We start from the raw sequence: 13,753 nt of genomic DNA on the forward strand, positions 1-13,753 counted from the left end.
GCTGAACTCATAATTTCAATCTAGTCCGGCCCCGAGGGGAGGCCCAATAACTGCAGCCTATAATCGGGAAAAGGGATTATGTGGGAGGCCCAATAATGATCTGATTTACTCGGGAAATGGGAAGGGGCCGGTTTCTCAAATTCTTACTGGCCTTCTATAGAATGAAAAATTTCCAAAAATAGCATTATGATGTTTACTTACGATGAAAATGTATAAGAAGAAAAGTATTCCAATTTAGAATTCTCTGACATTTACTAACATATAAAAAATATGTCTCACCTTAAAATTGGTTATCTTCAAAATCAGAAATTGGACCACTACTAGTCGATAATTGATCCAAATCGAATTCCTTACATACTCCGGTTTTTAAGTTATCGATTCTTTACTTCCTAATTCGAAATAAATAATCATGTCAAATTATAAATGTTTCTTAGTCTTCTCTAATAATGAAAACCATCGAAAAGTTTTGACATCCATAAAGTCTCTTATTCAACAACTCTTTTACGAAATCCACTTCTATCATCAAATCTTGATATTGGGCTTTCTTTTTCTCTCCTCTTGTTATAAAACTTTCTAATGCTACTAAACCCACGGTTCTTTTATTCACGGCCCATATATCTTAATTACTAACTACTAATATAACAAAATTAATTTATCTACTAACCTCATAGTTTTTTTATTCTATATAAATTGTATAACCAAGTTAAGGTATTTACTCAAATGAATATTAGTAAATGTTGGTTTTGTATATGGATTAAAGAATCAAAATTACGGATATAATAAATAAAAAATCAAAATCAAAATATGGGATTATAACAAATTTGGTTTAGCTTGCCATTGCCTTTGCTTGACTAGCTTTGCCTTTGCCTTTGCCTTTGCCCTGCCTTTCCTAACCATGACTTTGCCTTGCCTTTGCTAAGCAATGTCTCCCATTTGGCTTGGCTTGGCTTACCTTTCCTTATCTTGTCAAGGCATGCGCCTTGCTTTTACCATGTTTTGTCTTCCTTTGCCTTACCCTGCCTTTGTGTTGTGGTGCCTTGTGTTGGCTTTGCCTTGCATTACCTTGACATTGCTTTGCTTTTTCTTGACTTGCCTTGTTTTGTGTTGCCTTTGCCTCTTGTCTTCCCTTGCCTTGCTCTCCCTTGCCTTTGCCATGACTTGTCTTCCATTGTCTTTGCCATGACTTGTCTTACCTGGCAATTGCCTTGTCTTGTCTTTGCTTTGTCTTACCTTGTAATTGCCTTGCCTTGCCTTGTCTTTGCTTTGTCTTACCTTGACTTTCCTTTCCTTGACTTCCCTTGTGTTGTCTTGCCTTACCTTGACTTTCTTCGCCTTTGTCTTCTCATTGGTGTTGTGTTGCCTTTGCTTTGGCTTTCCCTTATCATTCCTTTGCCTTTCCTTTGCTTTGCCTCGACTTGCCTAGCCATGTCTTGCCATTTCCTCGCCCTGCTTTTCCTTAACTTTTCCATGTCTCGGCCTTTCCTTTGAATTGCATTGACTTGCCATGCCTTTCTTTACCTTTACCTTTGTTTTTGCCTTTGTCTTTGTCTTTGTCTTTGCCTTTGCCTTTTTCTTGCCTGAACTTGCCTGGACTTGCCATGTCTTGTCTTTTTCATTTCTCCTTGCCTTGTCTTGCCTTGCCTTTGCCTTTGCCTCGCCTTTGAGTTGCCTAGACTTTCCTTGCCTTGCCTTACCTTGTCTTATTATTGCCTTGCCATTTTCATTTGCCTTTGCCTTTTTCATGCATTGTCTTCCCTTGTCATGCATTGCCTCTGCCTTTGTCTTTTCCAATTTTGTCCAAAAACAGCCCAACAATTCCTTAATAACAGGTATGGAGTAATATCCATTAATAACATTAATCAACTATCCGTCTCTGGTGTTCCGAAAAGAAACACATGAATGTCAAAAACTTGTACTTAAAGTGAATAAGAGCATTTACCCCTATATTATAGTTGATGTGTTCAACTACTAGGTACGTAAATCCTAGATGCAATCTAACATTGAGGTTTAAATTTTGGGTCGAAGTGAGTTCAAAGGTTTAAGGTGGCGGATAATGGTATTTGGAAATTTTCATATATTATTCTTGTCCATATTGAGGCAAATATATATGTAATTAAGGCTACATTGAATTATGCTCCTACTTACAACTCACACCAACAATAAGCACAAAGAATAATTAGACATAAATTGTGTTGGCATGTCAAGGCGTTTACTCTTTAGAAACGTTAAATTTGGGAATAGCGTCCCTATTACAGTTTGGTGACTAGCTATCAATGTTAACCAGAATATACAAGCATATATACAATTAAATTAAATAAGAAATTGAATTTTTAAGAATGCGTATCACAAATCATTGTGAGAAGATAAATATGGAGAAGACGACATGCAAACTCATTGACTTTCAATGTAAAAATAAATTAATGTTAACCAGAAGATACTAAAATGATATTGTATCAGGATGATAATGCTTATAGTTTTTGGCTACGAGATAATATTTATAGTTAGTTGCTGATATTTTCTTTTAAAAATTCAGATAATGACTCGTTAAGCACCAAACTTTCAACTGTAAATATATCATGTCTCTGTAGTCGTTATTCATTTTCTATTTTTGTGTTAGGAAAATCATTATAATTCAGTTTCTATCTTACTGTCTTAAATCATATAACATCAATTTGATGTATCATTTACGAATTGCACTTGGAAATATGGTGACCTACACTTACCAGTTTTATGCCATGCAAGAAGTAAGAAAGGACGTTTCGAAAGCAAATAGCCTTGCATTTAGTCTATGATTTGATAATCGTTCGACAAGATCAACCTCAGTATTTAACAGTACACATGCTGCTTAATTAGAAATAAAAATTAAATATCGTCATCTTAGCTAAAATCACTAAAAATCATTAATTTATATAGATTTCTGTTTATTTCTAATTAAGCAGCATGTGCTTATAAATACTGAGATTGAGTTTGTCGAACATCAAATCATAGACTTCAGGACTGGAAAACGGGAAGTGTATATGCTGCAATTTTCCTAATTCCTTTGTACTGTGTTCTGTAACTTCGATTGTACTAGTTGCTTTTATCAGCAATTAATGTCCGGCCATTCTTGCTGTACTGAAATGCAATCGATAAAAGAAAGTTCCTTTCAAAACTTTCCTTTTCTGTCTTGAGCTTGAGCATGATGATAGTATTAACTTTTCAGTAGGTGAAATGACAATAAGATGTTTATTTATGCGTGTGTGTGTATATATTATGTGGCGCGCATAGGGCTCGAAAGTGAATGACACTTTTTTGGAGTGAAGTTCAGACAAAGACAACCTATCGCGACCACAATTTTGCACCTGTTATTTTAGTGTTAGAAATGAATATTCTGTCTAAAATAACGACTCAATGGCTGGTCTGCTTGGTGTATACGTGTTCTCAGAATCAGAAGGGTCAGTCACCTCAACATATATCAAAAAATCCAATCATTGATGCAAAAGAAGAAATCAATTTGACGCACAAGTTGCACTTTGGGAATTAATGAAAGGTAATACTTGCTCTTCATGGTAAGGAGTCATTTCTTCTTATCAACAAGTCACACGTGTCTTTGATACATATACAGAAATTATTGTTGTAAAAAATTAGACAAATTGAAAATTGTTTCGGTATCCAATTGAATTCTAGAAAATCAATGAACACGTTGCTTCAAGAAAGTACTAAAATTTCAATAACACAATTGTGTGGTCAAACGATATCGGATTTAAGTGATTTTTTGTAGAGATATCTTTGAATGATAATCTAAAACATAAACAGTTTGGATTAGTGAAATACAATGCCGAGTGAGCCCTACAAATGTAAGCAAGATAATCTAAAACATAAACGGTTTGAATTAGTGAAATACAATGCGGAGTGAGCTCTACAAATGTAAGCTATATATATATATATATATATATATATATATCAAATTATAATTAATGAAAAAGCCCGAAAAGAAAAGCCAAAGGATATGAAAGAAACACATGCATGGTGGAATATTAATGGAATTCATCAAATTTGAATGCACATTTAATTTCATTAGGTGCTTGGTCGTTGGGATATATAAATGGTATGACTATGCTTGAAGCAACCACGCATTCAAAGCAAAAAGCCTTCAAGTCTAAATCTATGGCTCTCTAGGCTCTTCCATTAATATTTGTTGAGGACCTACGGATCTGCATAAGATCAGTCTGCACATTTTAAGACCATCCATCCATCTCAGTATTATTCGTCAGCATTAAAAGTATGATACACTATCCAAAATCACCATTAATTTGATCTGCAGTGTTATTCATAAGTAAACAGCCTTATTAAAGAGAGCTGGCAGATCAAATTAATAAGAAAATTTCTTCACCGCTATCTAAAATCACCTGGTGATGACCACCAAATATTAATCCAAAGCAAAGCCTGACTTTATGGATCTCTGTTTCTCTTACGTCCATATTTGTCCACTGGTTTTTGTCCTTTTTTTTTTTTAAAAGGTGGAACTTGGGAAGACTTTGGGACATGAACGAAACTTTCGGTTAAAATACTTTTTTTATATAGAGTAAGCGATAATTAAAGCTTTGTTGTAAATTATAATGGTGGAGCCCACATGTTGGAAGGCTTTGCCTATAAATAGAACACATCCCTCCTGTAATGTAGATCGAACAGAAACATTCAATGAACAACAGATATACAGAAACAATTCTCTGCTCCTAAATTCTCTCCTCAATTTTTGGTATTACAACACGTTATCAGCACGATTTCGTTCAAACAACACTAGCTGAGTTTTATGATGAAACCCAGTCAAAAAAAACCCAATTTTTTTTCTCTGTACCAGACCACTCCCTCTGCCCTCTCTCTCTTGAAATCCCAGAGAAGAAGAGAGTAAAAAGATACAGACACCTCCTTGACTAATTACACCTAAAATCCAAACTTAGATAATTGAAAACCGGATCACTGCAGTGCTAATCAGCAGCTGCCGGTTTGGATTTACGGATTGATCGATTCCCAGATGAAATATTCATCAAACATTGCTGCCTCAAAACCCGGTTCATCAGCATCAGTTGTACCGGATCTAGAGCCCAAGCTTGCCGCGCCAGCCAGCCCAAGCTCCCCCATCCCCTGCAGCATGGAATCCACAGAAGAGCGAGTCAACTCATCCTGACGCACTTGGGCCTCGCCACCAAGCTCCAAAAGCCCTCTCTCCTCGACTCCTCCTTCCATGGCACTTCCGTGGTCCGCCTTCAGCCCGCCAAGGCCGCCACCAACTCCAACAACCAGTGGCCTCTTTGTTTCCATGTCCGCCAACGGCTCGACGCCGTCGTACGACCTCAGCGCCTTCAAGTTCGACCCCATCAAGGAGTCCATCGTCTCCAGGGAGATGACTAGGCGCTACATGACCAATATGATCACCGACGTTGTCGTAGTCGGCGCCGGATCCGCCGGGCTCTCCTGCGCCTACGAGCAGAGCACGAACAAGCATGGGAGGGACGATCTTGACGGCCAAGGCCTTCTCGAGGAACTTCCACGTGATGGGCACGTTGATTGGCCCAGCAGATGGGAGAGACGAGGAGGTGCGCGAGCTCGACGGAGGGCAAGGCCACGCCGGCCGAGTTGAGGCTGAGGAGCGGGTCGCCGTTCTTGTCCTGAGCGGACTTGGTGAGCTGGAGCACCATGTCCCATAGATGGCTCAGCGGTTGCTTCACGGAGGAGAAGGCGAGGCAGCTCCGGATCAAAGCATGGAGACGGAGTCTAAGCTGCAAGCAGAGCCAGGGAAGTAAGCCTGTGATGTGCATCAAGAGTCTTGTGAGGCAGAAACGGCTCGAGCCCAAGAGGCAAATCACCCAAGGCTAGTTCTAATTCTAGGGCGACTCCGAGGTTTGGAGTCCATGGTTCGGTGACCAAGGCTCAGGGCCAGAAGGCTGAGGAGACTGACGAAATGGCGCCGAAAGAGAAAAAGGGTCAAGAAAAGATTCTTGCTTCTCAGTGCTCAACAAAAGAAATTATCAACAGCAATGATGAAAGCAAAAGCAGATCCAACAGTAAATCCACCGAAAGAAAAAAAATAAACGATAATAAAAAATAAATTTTTTTTTTTATGCTTTCTATTACTTTATTATTCCTCTCCAGTATTTAATAAACCAATTGGTGCAGGTGTGCAGATTACAGGTGGAAAGCGACAAGCATGATGCCTTCCACAAACGATAATAATATTATCTGCTATACTATTTGATCGTGGTGTTGATGAGAACCCACCAATAATTACCTTTACTTTATCGCAAATTTACTTTTATTTAAAGTATGATGTGGAATTGACCCTCATACTTTATGAAATTTAATTTACCGCACATTTATTTAATTTACTGTATGGTGTAGGTTTATTACCCATACAACAGTATTTATTTAAAAGGGTGGTGCGGGTTTATCGTCCACGCCTTTACTTTTATTTAAATGTATGGAGCAGAATTAGTGCCCATACAAGCATGTTTACTTTATCGTAAATTTACTTTTACTTAAAGTATGATGTGGAATTAACCCTCATACTTTATGAATTTACTTTACCGCACATTTAATTTTATTTAAGATATGGTGCGGAATTAACGTCCATATAGCAAGTAATTTATTTTATCGCACATTTACTTTTACTTAAAATATGATGAGGAATTAACCCTCATACTTTATGAATTTACTTTACTGCACATTTACTATTATTAAAAGTATGATGTGGAATTAACCCTCATACTTTATGAATTTACTTTACTGCACATTTACTTTTATTAAAAGTATGATGTGGAATTAACCCTCATACTTTATATTTCCTTTTATTTAAAGTATGGTGCGGGTTTATCGTCCATACCAGTAATTTATTTACCAGTAATTTATTTTATGGATTAAATGTGCTGTATGATGAGTTTTTACAGTATGCAGATCATGACCAGAAGTTCCTTGATCCTCATCATACAATTATATCAGGACTTGAAGATCCTTGATGATGATGTTAATATGAGAGCTGGCAGTCTCTCCGGTACTATATTTGTAAACATGTGATTGGACTTGAGGGTCCTTGATCCTTGATATGTAAATAAGGACCTGGAGTTCCTTAATGATGTAACAGTACCGTATTGTTTCATAATGCCGTACACATGGATGATAACTGTACTGGCAAATGTACTGTCCACATGAATAGATACGTATTCATGACTTGATGAATAGTACCGAATATATGAATAGTGACGTATACATAAATATTGACCATTTTGGGTAAACCGTCACTATATTCAAAAAGGGAACCTGCAGTTCCTTAAACTCATGAATGAGCAATTAAATGAGATGCCAGAAGTTCCTCAAGATATGGACAATTATGTAAGGACTTGAAGTCCAGAAAAAATGTACAGAAAATTGTAAAAATGTCCATACCATGAGAATATGTGATTTTGGCCCGAAGTTCAAAATCTAACAGTGTTGAGAACCTAAAGTTCCAACAGTTAAATGGACAATCCTTGAGGTATTATTGCAAATTGTGGTACACCACATATTTCTTTGGCATAAGAAAACGATGAATTGAGGCTTCCCACATATTTTGTTATATCTGGGCCGGAAGCACATGGATTCAAATATATGAGATATTAGCGTGGCTTTTACTCAATTCATATTTCATGTCCACTTGAAAAGGGCGAATAAATTCTGAGTTTGTGTTTAGCCCAGGCAAAAAGTTCCATACGTTGAAGTATGAAATTTGGGAGAGTCGATGTGGTTATTTGAACCTATAAAGCACAAGGTTCCAAACCGTCATTTTGAAAAGACGTAAAAACCACAGGTGCAAGTTTAAGAATGTGCGTAATTATTATAACAGGAACATACAACAGATAGATTTTTTTCCACCTGCAATGAAGATGCAGACCCTGTAAAATCTATAAAATTACATTATGTTCTAGAAGCCTCTGCAGGAAGAGGACGACGCCTCTTAAGCTTAGCCATGAGCCTCTCATGGTCTCCCAAAATTCTTTCATTGGAGACCTGCAGCATATCTAGCCTTCTCAGTGTATCAACAGAGTACGAACTCACCAGTTTCAACAAGGCATTATTCTCTCCTTTAAGTTTCTCAACCTCCTGTTGAGACTCATGAAGCATTCTTTGGAGAGACGAATTTTCAGTTGTTAAAATCTGAACCTCGTTTGCTCTAGCACGCAAACGATCAGCCATGTTAGAAACAGAAGCAGCACTCTGAATGCTAAAAGCCATTGAGTCATCAATAGCCTCTTCCTCTAATCTCCCTGTTAACAACATTTCATCCATTGGAGTAATGAAATTCCTAGCTACTATGACAGCAGTAACATCATTCATCATCACAGAATCATTAACTGTGAGATGACGATTTTTGGATACAAAGGATGGAAGCCAAACTTGGGCGTCACTGGTTGTTGTGGGAGTATCATTTAAATTAAAATAATCTGGGCAGGAAGAAGAGGAAGCCATTTTTAAGAAGGTTTCGAAGAAAAGTCTTAAGAAAACTAAAGTTTCAGAAAATGAAGGAAGTTAAGTTGAAACGCAGTTGCTCCAATCAAGTTTTTGCAAAGGCAATATCTATAGGAGGAAATATGGCTACAGTTTTTCAGGATCCCAATATCTTTTCGGATCCCCATATTCTCCTTTTTCTTTCCCAGATTCCAAAACTTCACGTGGCCTCCATTAATGTTTGTCGGCACTTTCGGCGTTTTCAAAGTATTATTTTCGTCAAAAGTCGATCTTGCTTTGCAGATTTCACGGAGCTACTTTTTCAAAAGTATCCCGAGAATCTCGCAATTTTCCTATGGTTAATTTGAAATTCACCGGTTCTACCTATTCATTGTATTTGTGTATAAATGTGTTACTAACGAAATTTTCTTGGCAGAAGACATCCAGTTTTCTCCATACCTAGGGATGCGATATCTACTTGTTTTTCTTATCAGTGAGCACTTAATATGCCCGAGAAGCAAGACTATCTCTGATCATCCATTCAGGAAGCGAGACTATCCCTGATCACGTTTCCGCTACATCAGGGAACTGTGAAGGCAACCTTATGCTCTAATCTCCGGAAGTTCTTCTAGACTAGAAGAAATGAGAGCTGGTTGTTTGCTCCCATCAGCTTCCTTCCTTGATTGCTGAGCTTGTTGTCTGCTCCCACCAGCTTCCTTCCCTGATTGCTTACCTTCTCTTGCAATCCATATCACAATTTTTTGCATTTTTTCTCTTTTTGTAACTTTGAGGGTTATTTGTTTTTGACAGAGAAAAGAGTTGTGATTTTGCTCTTGCAGGATATAATTAGATCATCAAGCGCTACATTATATTTACTGGGTCGATACGAACTTGAATGATACTTGAGAAAAGTTTCTCCCACCTAAGGATGTAAGCAGTATTTGTGTTACTTTATGCTTATATACTTATTTGATATTTTATCTTGAAAGGTAACCAAATGGGAAGATAAGTCCGTTCCAAAAGAATGGCTTGTATGTATCCATGAATTATTAATGCAAATTTTACAGATTGTAAGTTGGATACATTGATAATACACTGCACAGATTAAAGTCCCATAAGAACAGAATATGGGTATAGCAGTGATCAATATGATGCACGCCTGTTGCGTAGCAAATGATGTGGATTGAAGTCCCGAAAGGACAATCCTTTGACATGTCAATATTGATATTATGCACGCCTAATGCGTAGCAAATTATATGGGTTAAAGTCCCATAATATGGGTTAAAGTCCCAGAAATTAATTGACATGTATGTATTAATCTGTGGCATGCCTGCAGTATGACAGATATATGGGTTCTAAATGTTCCGACTCTCTAAATAGAGATTATCCACGCCCTACTGTAAAATAACGCTCCATTGGAGGTTATAATCCACATTCTCACATAATAAAAGCCCCATGAAGTGGCTTGGGTACGCAAAGGCAAATAAATGCTTATAATTGATGCATGCGCATGCACATGAGAATGGTGGGATCATGAATTGATGAATGACAATTTTTGATTTTGGAGTAGCTACTCAAATCATCAATGGGCTGTGTTGATTGGAACCACGTTCAATTATTAAATGTCGACAATATCATTGGCCAAAATGGAACGAGGTAATTCCATTATAGATGAGAATGAACGTGAATGAACAAACCCACAGTACGAACCCCAAAAGATGTTAATACTGAAATTTATACTTGGGTGTTCGAAATAAAAGGGAATATACCTACTTTGTATGACACACTGTTTCTGGCAGAAACAAGGAATGTTGGGTTTTTTCTCCATATTCACAGATTCAATTGTGCCTCCCCCCTTATTACACAATTACAGAGACCAACATATTATCTTTAAGGGTTATTAAATGCACAGAGCATATCGCCAGAAGCGATTCCCTAAAGATGTATCAATAGCTGGGTTACAGCTCTATAATGTGTCATAAAGTTTAATCCCTTTTAGACAAAATCCGTTGAGAGGATTGACATTGCAAAAGGCAAGTCCCTAAAGGACATGTGCTTCAAGCACAAAATTTGTACTCAATATTAATATGCATAAATTACCTCAGTGAGTACATTGATTATAATGTGATTGCAACGCATTAAAGCTTCTGCAGAATTCACGAAATATTTGTCTCGATCGAGCATTATGCCAACGAGATTCTTGCTTATACTAAGAAAGTATTGAAGCATTTTTATGAGTCTTATCCGTTGGTCCTTAAATGTTTTTCCGGAAGTATACTAGACCAGATAGAGCTCAGCTCCACACTGTACTCTTTTTCCTTCATCCAGGTTTTTATCCCATTGGGTTTTTCCTGGTAAGGTTTTAACGAGGCAGTGTCGCTCATGGGTTTAAGGTATACTATGAAAATTTTTATAGTCGCTTACTGGACAAAAGCTAGTCCTAAATTTTTCAGGGGGAGATATCCACAAAGGGGAGCATGGTTTTAATAAAGACCTTCATACACTGTACTCTTTTTCCTTCATCCAGGTTTTTATCCCACTGGGTTTTGCCTGGTAAGGTTTTAACGAGGCAGTGTTGCTCAAGACTGACTCACAGAAGCAGTGTCAACTACGATATTCAGAAAGCTGATCAACAGTATGACTTAAAGATATTTTGCCAAGCATCAGGGGGAGCACGCTATCAATAAAGATCTTCACACTGTACTCTTTTTCCTTCGTCTAGGTTTTTATCCCACTGGGTTTTTCCTGGCAAGGTTTTAACGAGGCAGTGTCGCACGCGCGTCAATATACATAGAATTTTATGTTACACATGATTATGTACTCTTTTTTCCCTTTGACCAGTTTTTGTCCCACTGGGTTTTTACTGGCAAGGTTTTTAACGAGACATATTCCGTATCATTTGTGGTCTCCAAGGGGGAGTGTTGTAAATTATAATGGTGGAGCCCACATGTTGGAAGGCTTTGCCTACAAATAGAACACATCCCTCCTGTAATGTAGATCGAACAGAAACATTCAATGAACAACAGATATACAGAAACAATTCTCTGCTCCTAAATTCTCTCCTCAATTTTTGGTATTACAACAAGCTTTGCATATTTCCCTTTCTCCCAAAAAAACATTCTTAGAGCCTTTTCCACTTTGAGGGGGGAGGAAGCCATTGTTCTCCCCCCTCTCTCCTCTTCTCTTCCTCCTTTCACCTCTTCCACCATTTTCAGAGACAAAAGGTTTTCTCTATTTGTTTTAGTTTTGTTATGATTTTCATCCAACCATTATAGGTGGCTGCGGCTCAGCGTCGAATCTTCACCACCATTTCAGCGTCGGATCTCCACCACCATCTTTTTTGCAATTTCTTTATGTTTGGAATAAGTTGCAGAGACTCTTTGGGTTCTCTGTGTAGTTTTCACCTCTCCTTTTGTGAGAGTTTTTCATCACTTCTTTGTGAGAGCTTTTCATCTCTCCTTTGAGAGAGTTTTATTTGTATTGTTATGACTTGATTTTTTCAAGCCTTATCTTTTTTTTATTATTCTAAGTTTGCAATTTTAGTTGGGATGCCTATGCTAGAATTTCTTCGATCCTGCCCGATCGTTAGTGGAGACACACTATATTGTCTTAATTTTGATATTAGAACGCTCCGTTATTGTAATTGCCCTTTTGTGGCTAGTTTGTATTGGCCTTTTGTGGCTAGTGGTTTTTTTGGCTGAATTATGAATGCAATCATAGAATTTCTCAAAAAAAAAAAAAAAGAGTAAGCGATAATTGTATTAATAACTTAGGCACACATGATTATTCCATATACTAAGTACACCACAAGATATATCTCCACTAATAATGATATAAAGGCAAATAAATTTCGACATAAAAACTGCAACACTAAACAAAACTTTCTATGTGTACATGACATTCACTATGTTGCTTCGCATTTTTAGTTGTGTACATTCCTTCTTTCTTTCTTTTTTTCCTTTTTTCCCCTCACCAAACTTTCTTGCGCTTTCCTCCTCGCCCTTACTTTCCTCTTGCTCCTTTTGTTATTTAATTTTTATACATTTGGTTGTGGCTGGTTATGATTATGTTGATTTTTCACATCAAAGTGTGTGGCAGAGAGCAGGAGCGGATCCTCATAGGGGCAAGATGTGTCAATTGACTCTTGCAAGCCCAGAATCCATCATTGTAGGCCAAGATGTTGGCCCCTACAAATTGCCCACAAACTGCTTGATGCAATGCTCCAGAGGGCACAGCACACCAGCACAGCAAACATGTGTTTTACAGATTTCCTTATTTCTATTTTCAGCATTGAAGTAAATGTCTTTGTTTTTTTACTTTAATTTATTTTCATATTACTTCATTTGCTTAGGTTTACAATGTAAAAAAGGAAGTATCCTCCATTTGGATTCAAATAAAAATACTAGAAAATCAAATTCCCACCAAATCAAAATATGAAAATCGATTTTAGTGCAAAATACAATTTAGGCTAAAAATCATGGCTCCTTAAGTCAATATATACTTCATACTAAAATCCCATAAAATCAGGTTTTCTTATTTGATGTGTAAGGAATAAAAGCCACCAAAAATATCTTAAGAAAATGATTATTCCGAAAAACCATTTTTCATACTTAGCTAATATTTTTACATAAAATAATTTTTCATGTATGATATGAATGCATGAAGGGACCTAAGGTCAATCTAGGTAAAAACCTTAGATGTTCAATCCACAAAGAGTTTTACAAGAATAACATAACTCTTACATATTGAAGAAATATTTGCTTGAATAAGCTCCCCCTAAGACAGTACTCATAAGGGTCCAAAGTGTGAGAGCTAGAGCACAAAAGAAATGTAGATAAAACTCAAAATCAAAACGACGATGGACCTCAAAAATAACGTAAATGCCCTAAAATGAGTAGGATTGCGCTAATATATGCCAACTTTTACGCTAATAAAACGAGACGCCTTGGGAGGCCAACAGGATTGTCCTAATTTTTTGGTTTATTATCACATTCTTAGAAATATTTCTAGTTTATTGTAGTGTGTGTATATTTTTTGAAGTTGATGTAGTTCTCTTTGATACTGGATATGAGTATTTTATATGGTTTTATCTATTAACTATGAAATAGAATATTATCGTTTTATTTCGACGGGTCTATTTTGCATATAATTTTTTTTAACCTTCTACACGTTTACCTCCGGAATGAAAATTTCTGGATCCGCCTCTGACAAAGGGTGGAGGAGAGTTAGAACGAGAAGCTTTAGATCTAGGGTTTATTCCCCGTTGAATTTTCGATATTCTCCTGTGCCTTGGCAT

This window comes from Prunus persica, chromosome G3, assembly GCF_000346465.2.
Source record: "Prunus persica cultivar Lovell chromosome G3, Prunus_persica_NCBIv2, whole genome shotgun sequence".
NCBI lineage: Eukaryota > Viridiplantae > Streptophyta > Magnoliopsida > Rosales > Rosaceae > Prunus > Prunus persica.